The sequence below is a fragment of the Myotis lucifugus genome, unplaced genomic scaffold (genome assembly GCF_000147115.1).
Source record: "Myotis lucifugus unplaced genomic scaffold, Myoluc2.0 scaffold_90, whole genome shotgun sequence".
In the NCBI taxonomy this organism is placed as follows: Eukaryota; Metazoa; Chordata; class Mammalia; order Chiroptera; family Vespertilionidae; genus Myotis; species Myotis lucifugus.
Genome location: NW_005871138.1, coordinates 2,527,883 through 2,544,367, shown reverse-complemented (window position 1 = coordinate 2,544,367; position 16,485 = coordinate 2,527,883). Strand labels below are relative to the sequence as shown.

The 16,485-nt window shown below is 43.7% G+C and overlaps 1 long non-coding RNA gene and 1 other non-coding gene across 2 annotated transcripts; one reads left to right on the top strand and one right to left on the bottom strand.

Annotated features, from left to right (window-relative positions):
- Window positions 1–488: 488 nt before the first annotated feature.
- On the top strand, window positions 489–16,423 carry LOC102436985. Its single transcript, XR_002829941.1, has 3 exons — window positions 489–573; window positions 11,369–11,371; window positions 16,414–16,423. It is a non-coding gene; the product is annotated as an uncharacterized LOC102436985 (long non-coding RNA).
- LOC111826587 lies at window positions 12,612–12,716 on the bottom strand. Its single transcript, XR_002829947.1, has one exon. It is a non-coding gene; the product is annotated as a U6 spliceosomal RNA (small nuclear RNA).
- Window positions 16,424–16,485: the final 62 nt, after the last annotated feature.

Here is a 16,485-nt window from a genome sequence, read left to right as displayed (position 1 = left end):
GGTCGTCCAGTAGTCCATTCAACCAATCAAAGTGTAATATGCTAATAATATGCTAAGGCTGCTCTACTGCTTGCTATGATGTCCACTGACCACCAGGGGGCAGATGTTCTGACCAGTAAGTTAGCTTGCTGCTGGGATCAATCCAATCAGGACTGAGCAAGATGGGCTGGACATGCTCTGGAGCCCTCCCACAGTCCCTCCCCAGCTGGCCAACCTCCCGCATCCCTCCCTGGCCCTGATCGTGCACTGGTGGGGTCCCTTGGCCTGGCCTGCGCTCTCTTGCAATCTGGGACCCCTTGGCGGATGTCAGAGAGCCAGTTTCAGCCTGATCCCGCAGGCTAGGCCGAGGGACCCCACTGGTGCATGAATTCATGCACGGCACCTCTAATATAAAATATATATATAAAGATTGTGTGTGTGTGTGACCCTGTCTTGCTAGCATGCACTTGAGTAGGAGAGAGATTCTGGCCTATAAGAAGCAAACAGCCAGGACGGTGGCCATGGAAGTCGGAATCCGCTAAGGAGTGTGTAACAACTCACCTGCCAAATCAACTAGCCCTGAAAATGGATGGCGTCAGGCCCATACCCGGCCGTCACTGGCGGTGGGTCGTAGACAGGGGGACGGGAGCAACCGGGCTCTTCGGCGCCGGGCCCACACCTGCGCCACGCTACACCGCAACGAGTAGGAGGGCCGCTGCGGTGAGCCTTGAAGCCTAGGGCGCAGGCCCAGGTGGAGCCGCCGCAGGTGCAGATCTTGGTAGTAGCAAATATTCAAACGAGAACTTTGAAGGCCGAAGTGGAGAAGGGTTCCATGTGAACAGAAAAAAAAGAGAAAAAAACAAAAACAAAAAAAAAGAAGCAAACAGCTATGTGTGAACTGCCTATGGCGAGTGTGAGCCCCTTCGGTGAGTTGGACTGCCCATGGCGAGAGGACCACGTGGCAGGAAAGTGCAGGCAGCCTCTGGGATCTGAGGGTGGCCTCCAGCCGATGTCCCTTAAGGAGCTGGGTCCTCAGTCATACAGCCACAGGAAATGAATGGTGCCAACAACCCCAATGAGCGTGGGAGTGGGTCCTCCCCGAGTTGGTAAGCCTCCAGGAGGAAGCACAGCCAGGCCACACCGTGACAGCAGCCTGGGGAGACAGGCGCAGAGGGCCCAGTGAAGGGCCTGGACTCCTGACCCACAGAAATGGTGAGTTAGTAAATAGATGTTGTTTTAAGCCACTTAATTTGTAATCACTTGTTCCACAGCAATAGAAAACTAATACAAAATTCATTTGGGTGGACTTTTGAAAAATGTGTCTAATCACAGAGTCTTAATGCTCAGAGAGACTTTAGTCCAACCCTTTCATTTTGCAGAGGAGCAATTGGGAATCAGAAATGGGAACAGTCACAGAGCAAACTAATGATAAAGCCGGGAACTTGGAATCCTGGGAAATAGATTTTGTCAAAAACTTCTAAAAATAAGATGATAGCTAGCATTGCATTGTGTGCCAGGTCTGTGCTATGTGATTTGCATATATTATTTCTTTTAACCTAAAATAATTTCTCTTTTTAAAATGATAGGTTTTGTAATTTATCTTATTTATTTTTGTTCATCCTCACCCAAGGATATTTTTCCGTTGATATTTAGAGAGTGGAAGGGAAGGAGAGAGAAAGAGAGAGAGAAACATCATTGTGAGAGTGACACATCGATTGGTTGCCTCCCGCACACACCCTGACTAGGGACAGGGTCTGCAACCGAGGTACATGCCCTTGACCAGAATCTAACCCAGTACCCTTCAGTCCATAGGCCAATGCTCTATCCACTTAGCCACACTGGCTAGAGCTATAATTTATTTTTAATTACCCCAGTAATATATTAATACATTATCATCATTTTAAAAAATCAAAAAAACATTTAAATTGAACTTTCCCTTGATTCTGCTTCTATCTTTCCTCAAAAATCAATCCCCTTCTCTTTAAGTAACCACTGGTATTAGTTTTAGATATACATTTCCAGAATATATGGAGGGGGTGTAAGAGGGAGGGAGAGTCGTGTTTTGTGAGATTTTTTTTTTACATAAATGGGACCATATTTTACATATTGGTTTTGTAATTCCTTTTCCTTTAGTGATATATCCTGGGGATATATCATTTTATGAACATACACCTCTACTTCATCTTCACCTGAGAATATTTTTTCCATTGATTTTGAGAGAGAGTAAAAGGGAGAGGGAGAAATAGAGAGAAATATTCCTGATTTTTAATGAAGTTGAGCATCTTTTAAAATGTTTATTGATCATTTCTACTTCATGGTTTATTAATTGCATATTCATACTTTTTATTCACTATTATACTGCATTGTTTGTCTTTTTCTTAGTGATTTGTAGGAACTCTTGATAAATGTATTCTAAACTATTAGTAGTTTATCTGCCTTATATTTAGCGAATGTTTCTTCTAAACTGTTCCTTGTTTTTTAATTTGAAATTTGTTTCGGTGACGGGAGAGAGGTAAGAACTAACCTTTCCCAATGGGGAGCCAGCTGTTCCCACAGCGTTAAGCAATACGCGCTTTCCCCACTGAGCAGAACAAATCTGCATAAATACGTGTTTGCGCCTACACCCCACAGTCTCTTACATTGACTCTTTATGCCAACACCTTTCCATTTTAATTATTATAACTCCACTGTCTGTTTTGATATCTGGAAAGGCAATTTGTTATTCATTTTCAAGATGTTCTTATCAGATATTTCCTCTTTCAAATGAATTATAGAATCAGCTGTGACACACAAAAAGAATAATGATATGAGTGTCTGTATATGTATATGATCTGTATGTGTGTGTCTGTATGTGTTTAAGTGTCTGTATGTGTATATAGCTCTGCCCACTAAGGGGCCTGAAATCAAAGACCCAACAGTAACACCAGACACACTTGGCGCCCAGATCTTAGTTCCTAAAAATTATTTTCCACTAAAAGGAACCAAAGATTTTTGGAGAAATGGCTAATAACAATACTGGGTCAAGACAAGTAGAAGATGAACCTAAACATCTCCTTTTGACAGAAAGGAAGGGAGTGGTCAAAGGATGGTGGGGACATAGACACAGAAGCCAGCATGGTAGAAGCTCTACTGGCCCTGTCTGGGACAGCGTGGACATCAAAATAAATAAGACATTAATGGATTATATCCACTGAATAAAAGAGTAAAAATAAATAGGTCAATAAATTGAAAGTTTGATGAGGAGCAGGATATGCACATAGTCTCAAAGTATATCCCCACAAAATGCTTATTAATTACAAGGGAGAAGAGTAACTTGATAATGGAGAAGCCTGGCATACACCACCTTAGTTATTAGAATTAATATCACATCAATGGGACAAATTGAAAACATGTGCTGCAAAAACACACCATTGCTTCCATGGTATTCTTGCCAAAGATACATAATCTAAATCTAAGCATGAGAAAACATCAGATTAATCTAAATGAGGGATAGTCTTCATGTAACTGGAATGTTAATAGTATATTATTTAATGCATAATAATATAATATTATGATATACTAGAGGCACGGTGCATGAATTCATGCACCAGTAGGGTCCCTTGGCCTGGCCTGCGGGATAGGGCCAATACCAGCTCTCTGACATCCCCTGAGGGGTTGCAGATTGTGAGAGGGTGCAGGTCAGGCTGAGGGACGATCGGGGCCAGGGAGGGACACAGAAGGTTGGCCAGCTGGGGAGGGACCTCAGGAGGGCTCCAGGGCATGTCTGGCCTGTCTCGCTCAGTCCCAATTGGCCAGACCCCAGCAGCAAGCTAACCTACTAGTTGGAGCATCTGCCCCCTGGTGGTCAGTGCACATCATAGCGAGCAGTTGAGCAGCTGTAACATCATTAGCATATTACACTTCGATTGGTTGAATGGACGACCAGACACTTAGCATATTAGGCTTTTATTATGTAGGATAGTATTATACATGTTATATATTAAAATATATAGTTGTTTTCTTTTAACATACATGTTTTATATGGATATGTTTTCTTTTTTAAGATATAAATCTTTCCAGAACTTTTTAATATACAAAAGTTCCATACAGTTCTGTATTTACAAGTATGTGTATACACATGTATTCTTTTTTAAATATGTAAACACTGTCACTCATACCATTTATGACATTCTACAAACTAGATTTTCCACACATAATGAATCACCTCCTTCTCAAGTACTTTCAAATATGGATATGGGAGATCAGTTAGCCATTTCTCTTTGATTGCCATTTATTTCCATCCTTTTACTCTTATACATAAGGCTCAATGAACATCTTGCCTATGCTCATTGTAGACTACTTTATGCATTTCTCTAGAAAGAATATGGGTAATAGAATTCCTGGGTAACACTTTAGCGTTCAATAGATATTTCCAAATTTCCCTTGATAATCGTCACACCAATTCATGCTTACAAGGAATGTTTCACAAGAGAAATCACAATGCACACAAAATTGAATGACATGTAGAGTTTCATGGTGAATGTGATCGACACTGATAGCTGTCACTCAGTACAGGTTCTCCATTCCTACCATAGTAATACAGTATTTGGCTTGGCTTTGTCTATCTGCTTAGATAAAGTCTACATTTCCCATTCTCCCATGCAGCTAAGCATGGTCATATCATTAGGTCAATAGGATGTGAATGGAGGCAATTTCTGGGCAGTTCCTTTGGGAGAAAGGAGTGAGCCCAACAGCTCTTCCCCCTTTCCTGCTGACTGGAATGCAGATGTGATGGCTGGAGTTAGAGCAGCCACATTGGACTATAAAATGGGAGCCACTTGTTGATGATGGCAGAGCAATAGAACAGAAGGACCTTGGCTCCTAGATGATTGTGGAGCCACCCAACCAGCCAACAATCAACTACCCAGACTTTTTTTAAAAATCCTCACTAGAGGATATTTTTCCATTGATTTTTAGAGAAGTGGAAGGGAGAGGGAGAGACAGAGAGAAACACTGATATGAGAGAGACACATCAATTGGTTGCCTTCAGCATGCCCTGGACCAGGGCCAGGAGCCTGCAACCAAGGTCTGTTCCCTTGACTGGAATCAAACACGGGACCCTTCAGTCCGCAGGCCAACGCTCTATCCACTGAGCCAAACCAGCTAGGGCACCTGCCCAGACTTTTAAATGAGGGGGGAAAGGGGTCAAATAAAAGCCACTTTTGAGAGATGTCTGCTTGTAACAGCAACCAAATTGATATCCTAAATAACACAGTCACTGAATGCTGAAAGGGAGTTATCTGGTAAAGAAAGAAATTATGTCAAATTGGGGAGATCATAAAAAGATTGTTTTATTTTATATCTCCCCAGTAAATCTGTGAGAAGGGAAGTTAATATACTGGCATTTGGTGGCCATTAATGTTGTAGGTTGTTAAAAATGCTTATTGTGAGACTGTTTTATTCCGCTGGGGGATTTTCTACACTGCGGGAGAGGGCAGGCCAAGGGATTCAGCTCTGCTGAGGGAACCAGGGGAAAATGTTGTCCAAACCAACTGGGGTTTTGGCAATGAATGCACATTTGTTCACCAGTTTAGCATTTGTTTAGATTCCACTGTTTTGAAAAATTAAGTGGCTCAGTAATTTAAATTTGTTCCTAAGCCCAGTGTAACGAGTGACCTTTCCTCTCCTCAGGTCACTGAAAAGAATTTTCTTGTGTTTGTGGCTAATTCCTCCATGGCAGAGGCCCAAATAAGGGGACAGGAGAGACGCTTAGGTGAAAAATAAACACGGGATGAGAGAAGGATCCTGGATTTCCTGTGGCTCATTCTGTTTTCAGTCATCCACTCTGTCTTATGAGAGTTTGGACAGGATTTGTATGAGAATAAGCTGTACACAAATTCTAGGAAATAATTTGGAATTACTAAAATGACAATTTCCCAAACCTAGTTTTCTGGCTTGAGTTTTTAAGTTTTCTTTTCAAATCTATTGTTCTAATTCTAAGACTAGAAGAACCAAAATCAGCCATTGTTTTTAAGGAAGTCATTGATTAATATTTGGCCCCACTTATAAGCTTAGCTAATTCAGTGCCTTTAAACATTTTAAACTGCTTTTTCTAAAGTTGATATTCTGGATTTTCTTTGCAAGCTTTCAAATGTCCAATGTTTCTACTTACTTCATCCATTCTTATGGATCTAATAAATCACACTTATACAGCAACTCTGTTCTCTTCAGCATTCCAACGATTGCATATAAAATTAGTAAGACTTTCATTTTAAAATTGCATGTTTAAGCAATGATTCAATTACATTTTAAGTTATACTCAACAAGTCTGACCAATATGTTACTCTAATAGTCCTATATCTCTTACACATAAGCCTCTTAAAATATGTAAATTACTAAATATGAACAGATTCCTTCTTAACAAAAATATTAATATCATGGTTTTTGACCCTGTCAAAGTCTTCCACATTTATTTCTAAATTTTATCTCAAAATATGCACACTGATAACATTTCTTTGGACATTTCTATAATTAACTATATGTTCCTGGGTATAAAGATACTTACCTTCTAGGGATATTATAACCTTCAGGTGGCTGAGGCTGCTTCTAACTCTTCACCTGGGTCCATGGATAGAATTCAGGGGGTTCTGTAAATGTGGATGGGAAAAAAGGATGTTTATTTTCACCAACCTCTAACTGGATGTAGCATTCCCTTCAAATATGAATGTGGCAACAAACCACAGTAGCATTAGCAGGCCCTGTGACCTTGTCCTTAATACAAATCACAGGTATTTTCATATCATATTATGGTTGTTACAAATATCCTAAAATATCTTTTATATTCAGCATTATTTCCAAATTATGGAAGCTATTAGGCCTGTTGCTAGATCTTGTTTATTTAATCTATATATATAAACCCTAATATGCAAATAGACCGAACAGTGGAACAACCAAACAACTGGTCGCCATGACGTGTGTTGACCACCAGGGGGCACATGTGGAACATGGTGAGCATCAGCAACAGGTGGCAGAGCGCAGAACATGGTGAGCATTGTCAGCGGCAGGATGGTGGAGCAGGTGAGCAGGGGCTCCAGACCAAGGCGGGATGCTGGTTGCTGTCATCAGGGCGAGCCTCTGGTTGTTACTGAAAATTCTTTGCTTTCTCGTGCCGCGGTCCCACTGGTCACTTGCACCTGCTGCTGGCGCCAGCCCTGCTCACACCTGCTACCAGCACCTGGCACCAGTCCTGATCATTTGGCGCAGTCAGCGGGTATGAGCAGCCCTGATCGCCCCTGAGGGCTTCTCCACCTCTCCCTGCTCCTGAGGGGCAATCAGGGCAACAGCCGCTGCTCGCACCCACTGACGGGGCCAGTCCTGCTCACACCCGCTGCTGGCACTGGCCCCCAATCGCTCTGCACCATCAGCAGGTGTGAGTGGGGCCGGTGCTGTCAGTGCATGGGAGCGGTGGCAGCGGGGCCATGGTGGGAGGGGCGGGCAGGGGCACAGAGGATGGGCAGAGACCCACCCTTATGCCCACCACAGCCTCATGGCCCACAGTTCCTTTCAAGGTGCACAAATTCATGCACTGGGCCCCTAGTGTATTAATAAAGAAATTCATGACGAGTGCCCTCGGTGGTCCCAGATCTGTGTCTTGCTTCAACAGTGTTTGGACAGAACAGACCCAGGGACGCCCCTTCTTCCTGCCTCAGGCCTCTCTCCTGCGTCTCATCCAGTCACCACCTTCAGAATCACCTCCAGGACCAGCCAACACACAGGTTTCTTTCCTACCTTAACTCCTTATTGCTGAAAAACCATGAGCTCCCAAATTCGGCAGAATTATTCCACTGAGGTGGAGGCTTCAGTCAATTGCCTGGCCAGCCTGCATCTTCCGGCCGCCTGCACCTACCTCTCTCTTGGCTTCTGTTTCAACCCAGATGATGTGGCTCTCGAGGGCGGGGGCCACTTCTTCTGTGAGTTGGGGGAGAAGTGCAGGGCTCTGAATGTCTCTTAAAGTTGCAAAACCAGCGCGGTGGCCACCTTCTCTTCCAGGACACACTGAAGCCTCCCCAAGACGAGTGGGCAAAACTCAGGACGCCATGGCAGCCGCCTGGCCTTGGAGAGGCACCTGAACCAGGCCCTTTAGGAGCTGCAGGCCCTGGGTTCTACCAGCGCAGCCCCTCATCCTGCAGAACCACTTCCAGGTGAGGAGGTGAAACTCATCAAGAAGATGGGCCACACCTGAGTCACATCCACAGGCTGCGGCCCCAGGCTGGGCTGGGCGAGGATCTCTTGGAAAGGCTCACCCTCCAGCACGACCAGGAGCCTTTGGAGCCCAGAGGCCTTTGCGAGGCCCCTCCGCATCCCCTGTGTCTGGCTTTTACCTGAGCCTCTCCCTGAAACTACTAGCCACTCTTTTAACCACCCTGAAGCCCTCTCCCACGCATTGGACCAAATGAAAAAATAAAGCTTTTTGCAGAAAAAAAAAGGAAATTCATGACTATAATACAATATTTTAATATTTTTTGAGGTTTAATTGAAGCATAATAAACTGGAAGTTTTTAAAGTGTTAAATTTTATCATTTTTTACATATATATCATGAAACCATCCCCACAATCAAGGCACTAAACTTTCCCCCCACCCCCAACATTTCTTTGTGCCCCTCTATAATCCACCCTTCTACCACACCCATCCATGGGTGACCATCGCTTTGTTTTCTGTCACTATAAATGAGTTTGCATTTTTGAGAATTTTACATAAATGAAATCATGCATTATGATTCTTGGGGAAAGAGGGGAGGGTTGAGGGCGTCTTCTCACTCATCATAATGATTTTGACATTCATGCTGAGTGTATATCGCTTTTATTCCTTTTTGTTGCAGAGTAGTAACCCATTGTATAGATCTACCACAATTTGTTTATCATTTACCTGCTGATGAACATTTGCAATGTTTCTAATTTTTAGCTGTTATAAATAAACTTGCTATTAACATTCATATACAAACCTTTGTGCTGACTTATGCTTTCCTTTCTCTTGGGTGTCAAATGGCTGGGTCATATGGTAGGGGAATTTTTAACTTTTTAAGAAACTGCCAAACTATTTTCCAAATTGGTTGTACCATTTTATATTCCCACCAGCAGCATATGAGAGGCTAGTTGCTCCACATCCTTGTCAACACTTGCTCCATTCAGTCTTTGTAATTTTAGCCAATCTAATGGATATAATGGTATTTCATTATAGTTTAATTTGCATTTCCCTGATGACTGATGATGTTGAGCATCTTTTATGTGCCTATTGGCCATCTGTATATCTTCCTTTTTGAAGCAATGGTTCAAAATTTTTGCCCTTTTAAAACATTGAGTTATTTGTTGTATTACTATTGAGTTGTAAAATATGTTCATATATTTGTTATACATTTCTTATATGTTTTTATATCTGTCTGATAGATGTTTTGCATTTCTCCCAGTCTATAGCTTGCCTTCTATTTTCTCAATTTTGTCTTTTAACAAGCAAAAGTTTTAAATTATGTTGAAGTCTAATTTATCAATGTTTTCTTTCAATGTTTGTACTTTTTGTGTTATAAGAAACCTAACCTACGCCAAGGTTTCAACAATTTTCTCCCATGTTATTTTCTAGAAAGTTTATGGTTTTAGGCTTTACCTTTAGGTCTGTAATTCATTCTGGGTTAATATTTGTGTATTACATGAGGTAAGAATCTATGATAATTTTTTTCTTATCGATGTTCAGTTTTCCCACCATGTGTACATTACATGCATTTTTGTGTATTTAGCAACATTGTTTTCAGATGATGTCCTTAGACTTCACCAAACTGCCAAAGAGGTCCCTGGCACATCTTCTAGAGATTCCAGCAGAGTAGAGATAAGCAACTGCAGACATCCAGGGAAAGTGTTTTCAATATCCATGTAGGAATCCATCATATCATCCCATGGGTTTGGGGAAACCATTTCTCAGTATGATGAGGTTGCGTAACAACCAGCGATTTGGTTCAGGGCACTCAAGGATTGTCAGAGATGTGGATGAGATCCCCTGAACCATAACGAGAACTGTTATGTCAATTTCATAATGGCAAGAAGGGCCGCTCGCAGCCCCTCATCTACTCATGAAGGTTTGCAACTGTCTCCCATGTGATTACTTGATTAAATCTGCGACGTCTTTGCTTCTCAGGACATATCTACTAGTAAATCATTCTGCTTAGGCAGGGTGGCTATCTGTCCTTGTTTGCCTGGGACAGTCCTGGTTTATGCTTTATTATTAACAGTATCCCTTTCACTCTCAAAATGTTCCACTCTCCAAAGGTCTCTAGATCTTTGGTTAACGGAGAGCTCAGATTTGGGGCCCACCTGAACCTGTGGCTAGATGGGGGAAGGGCTGAACAAAGAAGCGACAGCACTGGCCCATGCTTCTGTCACCAGAGAGAGCGGCCCTGAGTCCTGCCCCTCCAGCCCTCCTCCTACAGCCAGTCAATTTAGTTCTTCCCCATATGTCCCTGGCACTTTTTGAGCTGCTAAACCGGCACTGGAGCTCAGAGCAAATGAGTCAATTGGCAAACTCCTCAAGAGGAATGCTTGGTACTACGGTGGCCTCCACCTCCCTGGGGTGCAATCCTGGCTGTCTTTGGCAGCCAGATGTTATGGGGACTCCCGACTTCCTGGTTCTGGTGCCCCTGGCTGGGGAGCCCAGTGTGGGGCTGGATCCCTCGCTCCTCAGGGGTACTTCCAGTCAAGACCTCCCTCAGGTTTCTTAACCGCCACACTTGGGTATGGGACCAGCCCATTTCACACCTCTGCCCCTCCCATCAGTCTCAGGGTGGCTTCTTCTTTATATCCTTAGTTACAGGACTTCTGTTTAGCTAGACTTCAGGTGGTTCTCAAGGAAGTTGTTCTCTAATTTAGTTGTCATTTTGATGTGGTCATGGGAGCAGGTTGGCACAGTGTTTACTTACTCTGCCATCTTGACCTTGAGGGAATTCTGTAATCTCTTCGAATACTCCCTATGTCTCCAGGGCACAACTTCTTTCAGAATTTAGAACTATCGGTTGGATCCTGGAAACCTCTGATGTCTCTCAGTCAGTGTTTCCAAGATCATTCCTCTGAAGACCAGTCAGCTTTGTTCACCATCAAAGATACTATTCAACTAAAAGCAACAAGAAAATGTATTTAAAAGCCATCCTATATGCTTTTTCTCCTTAAGGAAAAAAGAAAGCAAAAAGTGGCATGTCTTGGAAGGAAATGCCAAAGAGGTGAGGGGTAGAAATTCTGGGGATTAATATTGAAAAGCCAGCCTGACCCCAGCTTGGCTGCAAGAATCTGCTTGGAGTGGTATGAGTGCTCTTCACATACAGATCTATTGGAAAGTTGTTCATAACTATAGGATCTGGGCAGTTACATAAAGGCTGTTGTTCCATGTTGGATTTTACCATGGAGCGTCAGCCTGCGGACTCAAGGGTCCCAGGTTCGATTCCGGTCAGGGGCATGTGCCTTGGTTGCGGGCACATCCCCAGTGGGGAGTGTGCAGGAGGCAGCTGATCGATGTTTCTCTCTCATCGATGTTTCTAACTCTCTGTCCCTCTCCCTTTCTCTCTGTAAAAAATCAATAAAATATATTTAAAAAAAAAAAAAAGGCTGTTGTTCCATGTTGGATTTTACCATCAACCGGCAAGAGCTTTATCTCATTCTCCTCTCATTTGGCAACTTCTGTTGCCTCCTAACTAGTCCCTGAGGGAAGAATGGACTTTAGCCATCTGGGTTACTCTCCATTCCCCATCTTTGAGTCCTCAAGCTCTTTGCTGAAGAACAAGTAGAAAGAGAGAGCATAAAAGAAAAAGAGAAGAAAACCTTGACCTTATCTTGAGCTCTTTGTGGTTCTTCAAAAGAATGAGTTTCTGAGTCACCATTATTCCTTTTTATTTATTTTAGGGTAGGCAGTAGAGGAAATTAGAAAGGGCAGCGTGACTGTGGTCATTTGGGGCAACAGCAAGAGCCGTATCCTTCCATTTGTATTTTGTCTTCATTCGTCCACTATTGATTGAGTTCCTCCCTGTGTACCAGGCACTGTTCTAGGCACTGGGGCATAGCCATGAGCAAAACAGGCAAGTCCTTGCTCACATGGAGCTGATATCTGGTGGGAGAGACAGACAGTGAACAGATAACCATGTGTGATGTAGTGTTGTGGAGTGATAAATGCACGTGCTGGCTGAGGATGCTGCTTTGGACAGAGTGGTCCAAAGGACCTGTCTGGGTGGAGACATATGGACAGAGACCTGAGTGGAGTGAAGGTGAAATCCATGGGACTGTGTCTGTAGGGTGGTGTGGGCCGAGGGACAGCATGTGTGGGTGTCTGGAAGGTCCCTCTCCATATGGGAATAAGTGTCTCCCACTGGACATTAGATGCTCTGCCTAAACATAGGCCCAAGAGTTGATTTCCTGTGATTTTAAGTGGAAAAAAATGATAATGTATGACCCGTCGACCCAAGCCCCCAAATACTTTCCTACAATGGAAGTAAATACTTAAAATGCTTTACAAGTACCTGCAGGAGAAAGCTGTGAGGCATGAAGTTGGGGATGGGATCCTTCACCTCCTTTTTCATACTGAGTTTCTATGCATACTTGATCTTGTTTCTTTTCAATTCATCTATAAAAATATGGAACGCTTCATAGATGTGTGTGTCATCCTTGCACGGCGGCCATGCTGATCTTCGTTCCATTCCACTTTTAGGATATGCTACTGAACTGCGTGCAACACGCTTACCTTTGAAGAGAGTTAGAAAGGCACTGATGGAATTGATCACATGTTCTGCTTTGCACTGGCTGCCAGGAGGCTCAGCAGCTAATTCTCAGTCCACCACTGACCAGTGTTCAGGACCTCCTCGCCCACATTTTCTGTCAAAACTCACCCTTTGTTTTCACCTCTTTTCCTCCCGACATTCCTTCACTGGTTTTCTTGTGTTCTTTTCCCTGTTGCCATATATATGTTTTTGCATGCTGCCTCAAATCTGTTTTGAAAAGAGTCAATACTTAAATAAAAGAATGTTTAAAATGGAGCGCTTTTTCTGTAGCTCCATTCTCTGCACATCGGGAAAGAAATGTGTATAGAAGTAAAGCATGATTTGGCATGGAGAATACATACGTGTGCTTGTGAGATGTGTGTATGCATGTTGGATATATTGTGAAGTTTGTAGTGTTCAAGGGCAGGCTGGTCTTCTGGCTTCAGAGGACATTTACTTGGAAGACTCTCGGGGGAAAAAAGTGTTTTATTCCAGGGTGGGCGTGTCTGTGGTCTACCCTCCAAAGAATCTGCTTCATGGTTTAGCATTTTCAGTTTTTGTCTGGGATTATGATGCTGGTCATTATAAAATGAGCCCAAATACTTAAGAAGAAATCAAGGGAAAGAAAGAGATGGGAAGGGGGCACTCCTACCTAGGAAGGTGGATGGATTTCCATGTCTTGAGGAAGAATTGAGAGCCTGAAGTCTTATCTCAGCTTCTCCCTCATCTGCTGTGATTCTGGGGTCAAGTCCTTATTTTTCCAAAGACAGGGCGTCTCACTCTCTCTCTGCTCCACACTGGAATCACCAGGGGAGCTTTACAAAATACGGATGCCTCGGTCCCTCCCCGAGTCTGGTTTAATTGGTCTGGGGTGGGGCCCCAGGATGGGGACTTTTAAAAGCTGCCCTGGAGATTGTAATGTGCAGCCGGGGTTGAGAACCACTGCCCTAAGAGAAGGAAAAATAAAACTAATAAGCACCTGCCTCCTGGAGATCTCTCAGGGGACTGCGGGGTGTGGTTGTGATGTATGAGATAATGAGCCAGTAAAATGGTTGGGCGGAAACCCACTGACCCTTTGTATTCCGTAGAGCACCCTTAGTTAACAAGTCATCTTCAACATTGTCCCCATGATCTGCAAAGAAACACATTTCCCATCCTGACCCAGTATTCATTCTCTCTCTCTCTCTCTCTCTCTCTCTCTCTCTCTCTCTCTCTCTCCAAAGAAACACATTTCCCATCCTGACCCAGTATTCATTCTCTCTCTCTCTCTCTCTCTCTCTCTCTCTCTCTCTCTCTCTCCTCTCTCTCTCTCCCCCCCCCCTCTCTCTCTCTCTCACACACACACACACACACACACACACACACTTACCACTTACTCTTATTGCATGCAATTCATTTGGTATTTTCTATTCCAGTCTCTTCCATTCTATTCCTTCAAGGGGAAAAAAAAATTCTGCCTACTAACACTCTTTAAACAACATTATATTAAGGTTCATGGGCCAAAATAAATTAAACACCTCGGGAGAGCATTAAGGCGCTCCATTGATAATGACTTGGAGCTTTTTGCAAAGGTGTGCTGGGAAGTGAAGTTGCATGTACAGTCATAATATTTGTTGAGCAATTGCTAGTGCCAGTAATAGTCATAGTAGAAAGTGTTTTACGAGCATGATCTCAGTGAATTGTCACAATAAAAACACAAGATGAGTACTGTTATCTTCATGTAGAGGTGAGGAAATCAAGGCCAAGTGCCTATGTCCATGCTGCATCTAGAAAGCAGAAGAATCATTTTTACCCAGAAGCAGCAGGTCTAACCCTCACCCGGCCCGCGGGAGAACAACGGTGCTTACTGAATACATTTGCTTGTCTGAAGTTTTGGGAGTAGAAGGAGGTTGGAATAAGCTATGACCAGAGGTGGATCCAGGTACATGGGGCCTGCTGCATACACAATTTGGGGGTCTTATTTAAGAAAAAGAATACAAAATTATGAGTCCAAAATTAAGGGACAAAAGTAAATATTTCTTGGAATTAAAAGAAATCACAACAAATTCAGATTTTAAGAAGCTGAAAGATACCACACACATCACAAAGTCTCAAATCAACTTTCCCTTCACTGGATCCCCAGAATGCCAGTGGCCAGTTCACCTCACCCTACTCAAGGTCAAGTGCTCTGGTGGGGAATCTAAGTGGAAAGAGATGGTGGTTTCTGCTGATTGCTGTTAAATGTCAAAAGCAAATGATTTTTGTTAATCTTACATGAACAAGTGACCATGTGAACACATTTCTAGGCTGCTACCCAGGCCTTAGAAAGGAGCCCAGCAAGCGAGGGGGCAGGAGCTTAAGTTTCATCAGCTTCCCAGTAACCCTACAACAGGCTCTATGTCATTATCTCAAAATCAAGAGCTCTGGAGTCAGCTGGACCTGAATTTCAGCCCTGGCTCAGCTGCTTTCTGCCTTCTTTGAACGTAGACTTGATCATTTGTAAAAGGGGCATGCTAGCAGCTTCCACCTTCCAATCTCTTTGGGAGATTAAAGGAAATACAAAAGAGCAGGGCTTAGAGTTGCCAGATTTAGCAAATAAAAATAAGACACCCAGGTAAATTTAACTTCAGAGAAACAGCGAATACTTTTTTAGTGTATGTACCACCTATTGCATAGGACATATACTAAAATTCATTCCTTGTTTCTGTGAAATCCAGATTCATCGGGGCATCTGTAATCTATTGAGTTTAACCAGTGGCAGTGATCGGTATTGTTGGCAGTGATTGAAGCATCCTGTTGGCAGTGCTTGAGGTCTCCTGAGTGTCCCACAACAGGGTTCATAGACATTAGAAAGCGGGTGTGAGGGAGAAAAATGCCACATAGACTCTGCTCAAGACCGTTTATTGTGGGGAAGATTGAAAGAGGTGGCCATGAGAGGATGAGTAAGTGGGTGCCTGAATTTGGGGGTGTGTGTAGAGGGGATTATACCACTGACTTTGGGTAAGCCAATTAAGTTTAGGGACCTCAGTTTCCCTGTGTGTAAAATGGGTGCAAGGAGATCCCTGAACTCTCCTCCCGCAGATAGCACCAGCAATGGAGCTTTCTCATAATGCAGGTGCCACCTCCTCAGAGAGGTCTTCCCTGACTACACTGGCTAAGGTCACTGTCCCCTTGCCACAGCACATAATTCCCCCTCCACAGTAATTATTATAACTTTCTGAAATGGTCTTGATTCTGTACTTGTTTGTTTATGGTCTGTGTCCCCATGTGAATGTAAGTTGCGGGAGGGCAAAAAACCCGAGTCCACCTTGATTTAGTGGACTCTCCCAGGTGCTGCCATGTACATTGAATGACTAGGTGGATGAATGAATGAATGAATTCAGTGTAATTGTTAAGGTTCCTTCCAAGCAGTCTTCCCTTTCTCAGGGGCCGCGCCTGGGTTGCAGAGGGAGGAGGTGTGGGGTGTCGGTGGGTGGGGAGGATCTGCGCCCTACTTTCTGTCCAGTTCTCTCAAAAGCGAGAGCGCACCGCCGGGAGGGCATCCAGCTGCCAGTGTCGCGGCACCAGGCGGGAGACGGGAATCCGGACCCCAGCTCCACGCGCTGAAAGAAGGGGATCGAGAGACAAAGGGGCAGTGGGACCCGACAAAGGCCCGGGAAAATCACAGGAGGTAAAACGGGGACGATCCGCCAAGGGAGCAGCTCAGTCGTAAAGAAGAGTATCGTCAAGAGAGGAGGGACTCGACATAGAAAATTCTTTGTTTCTA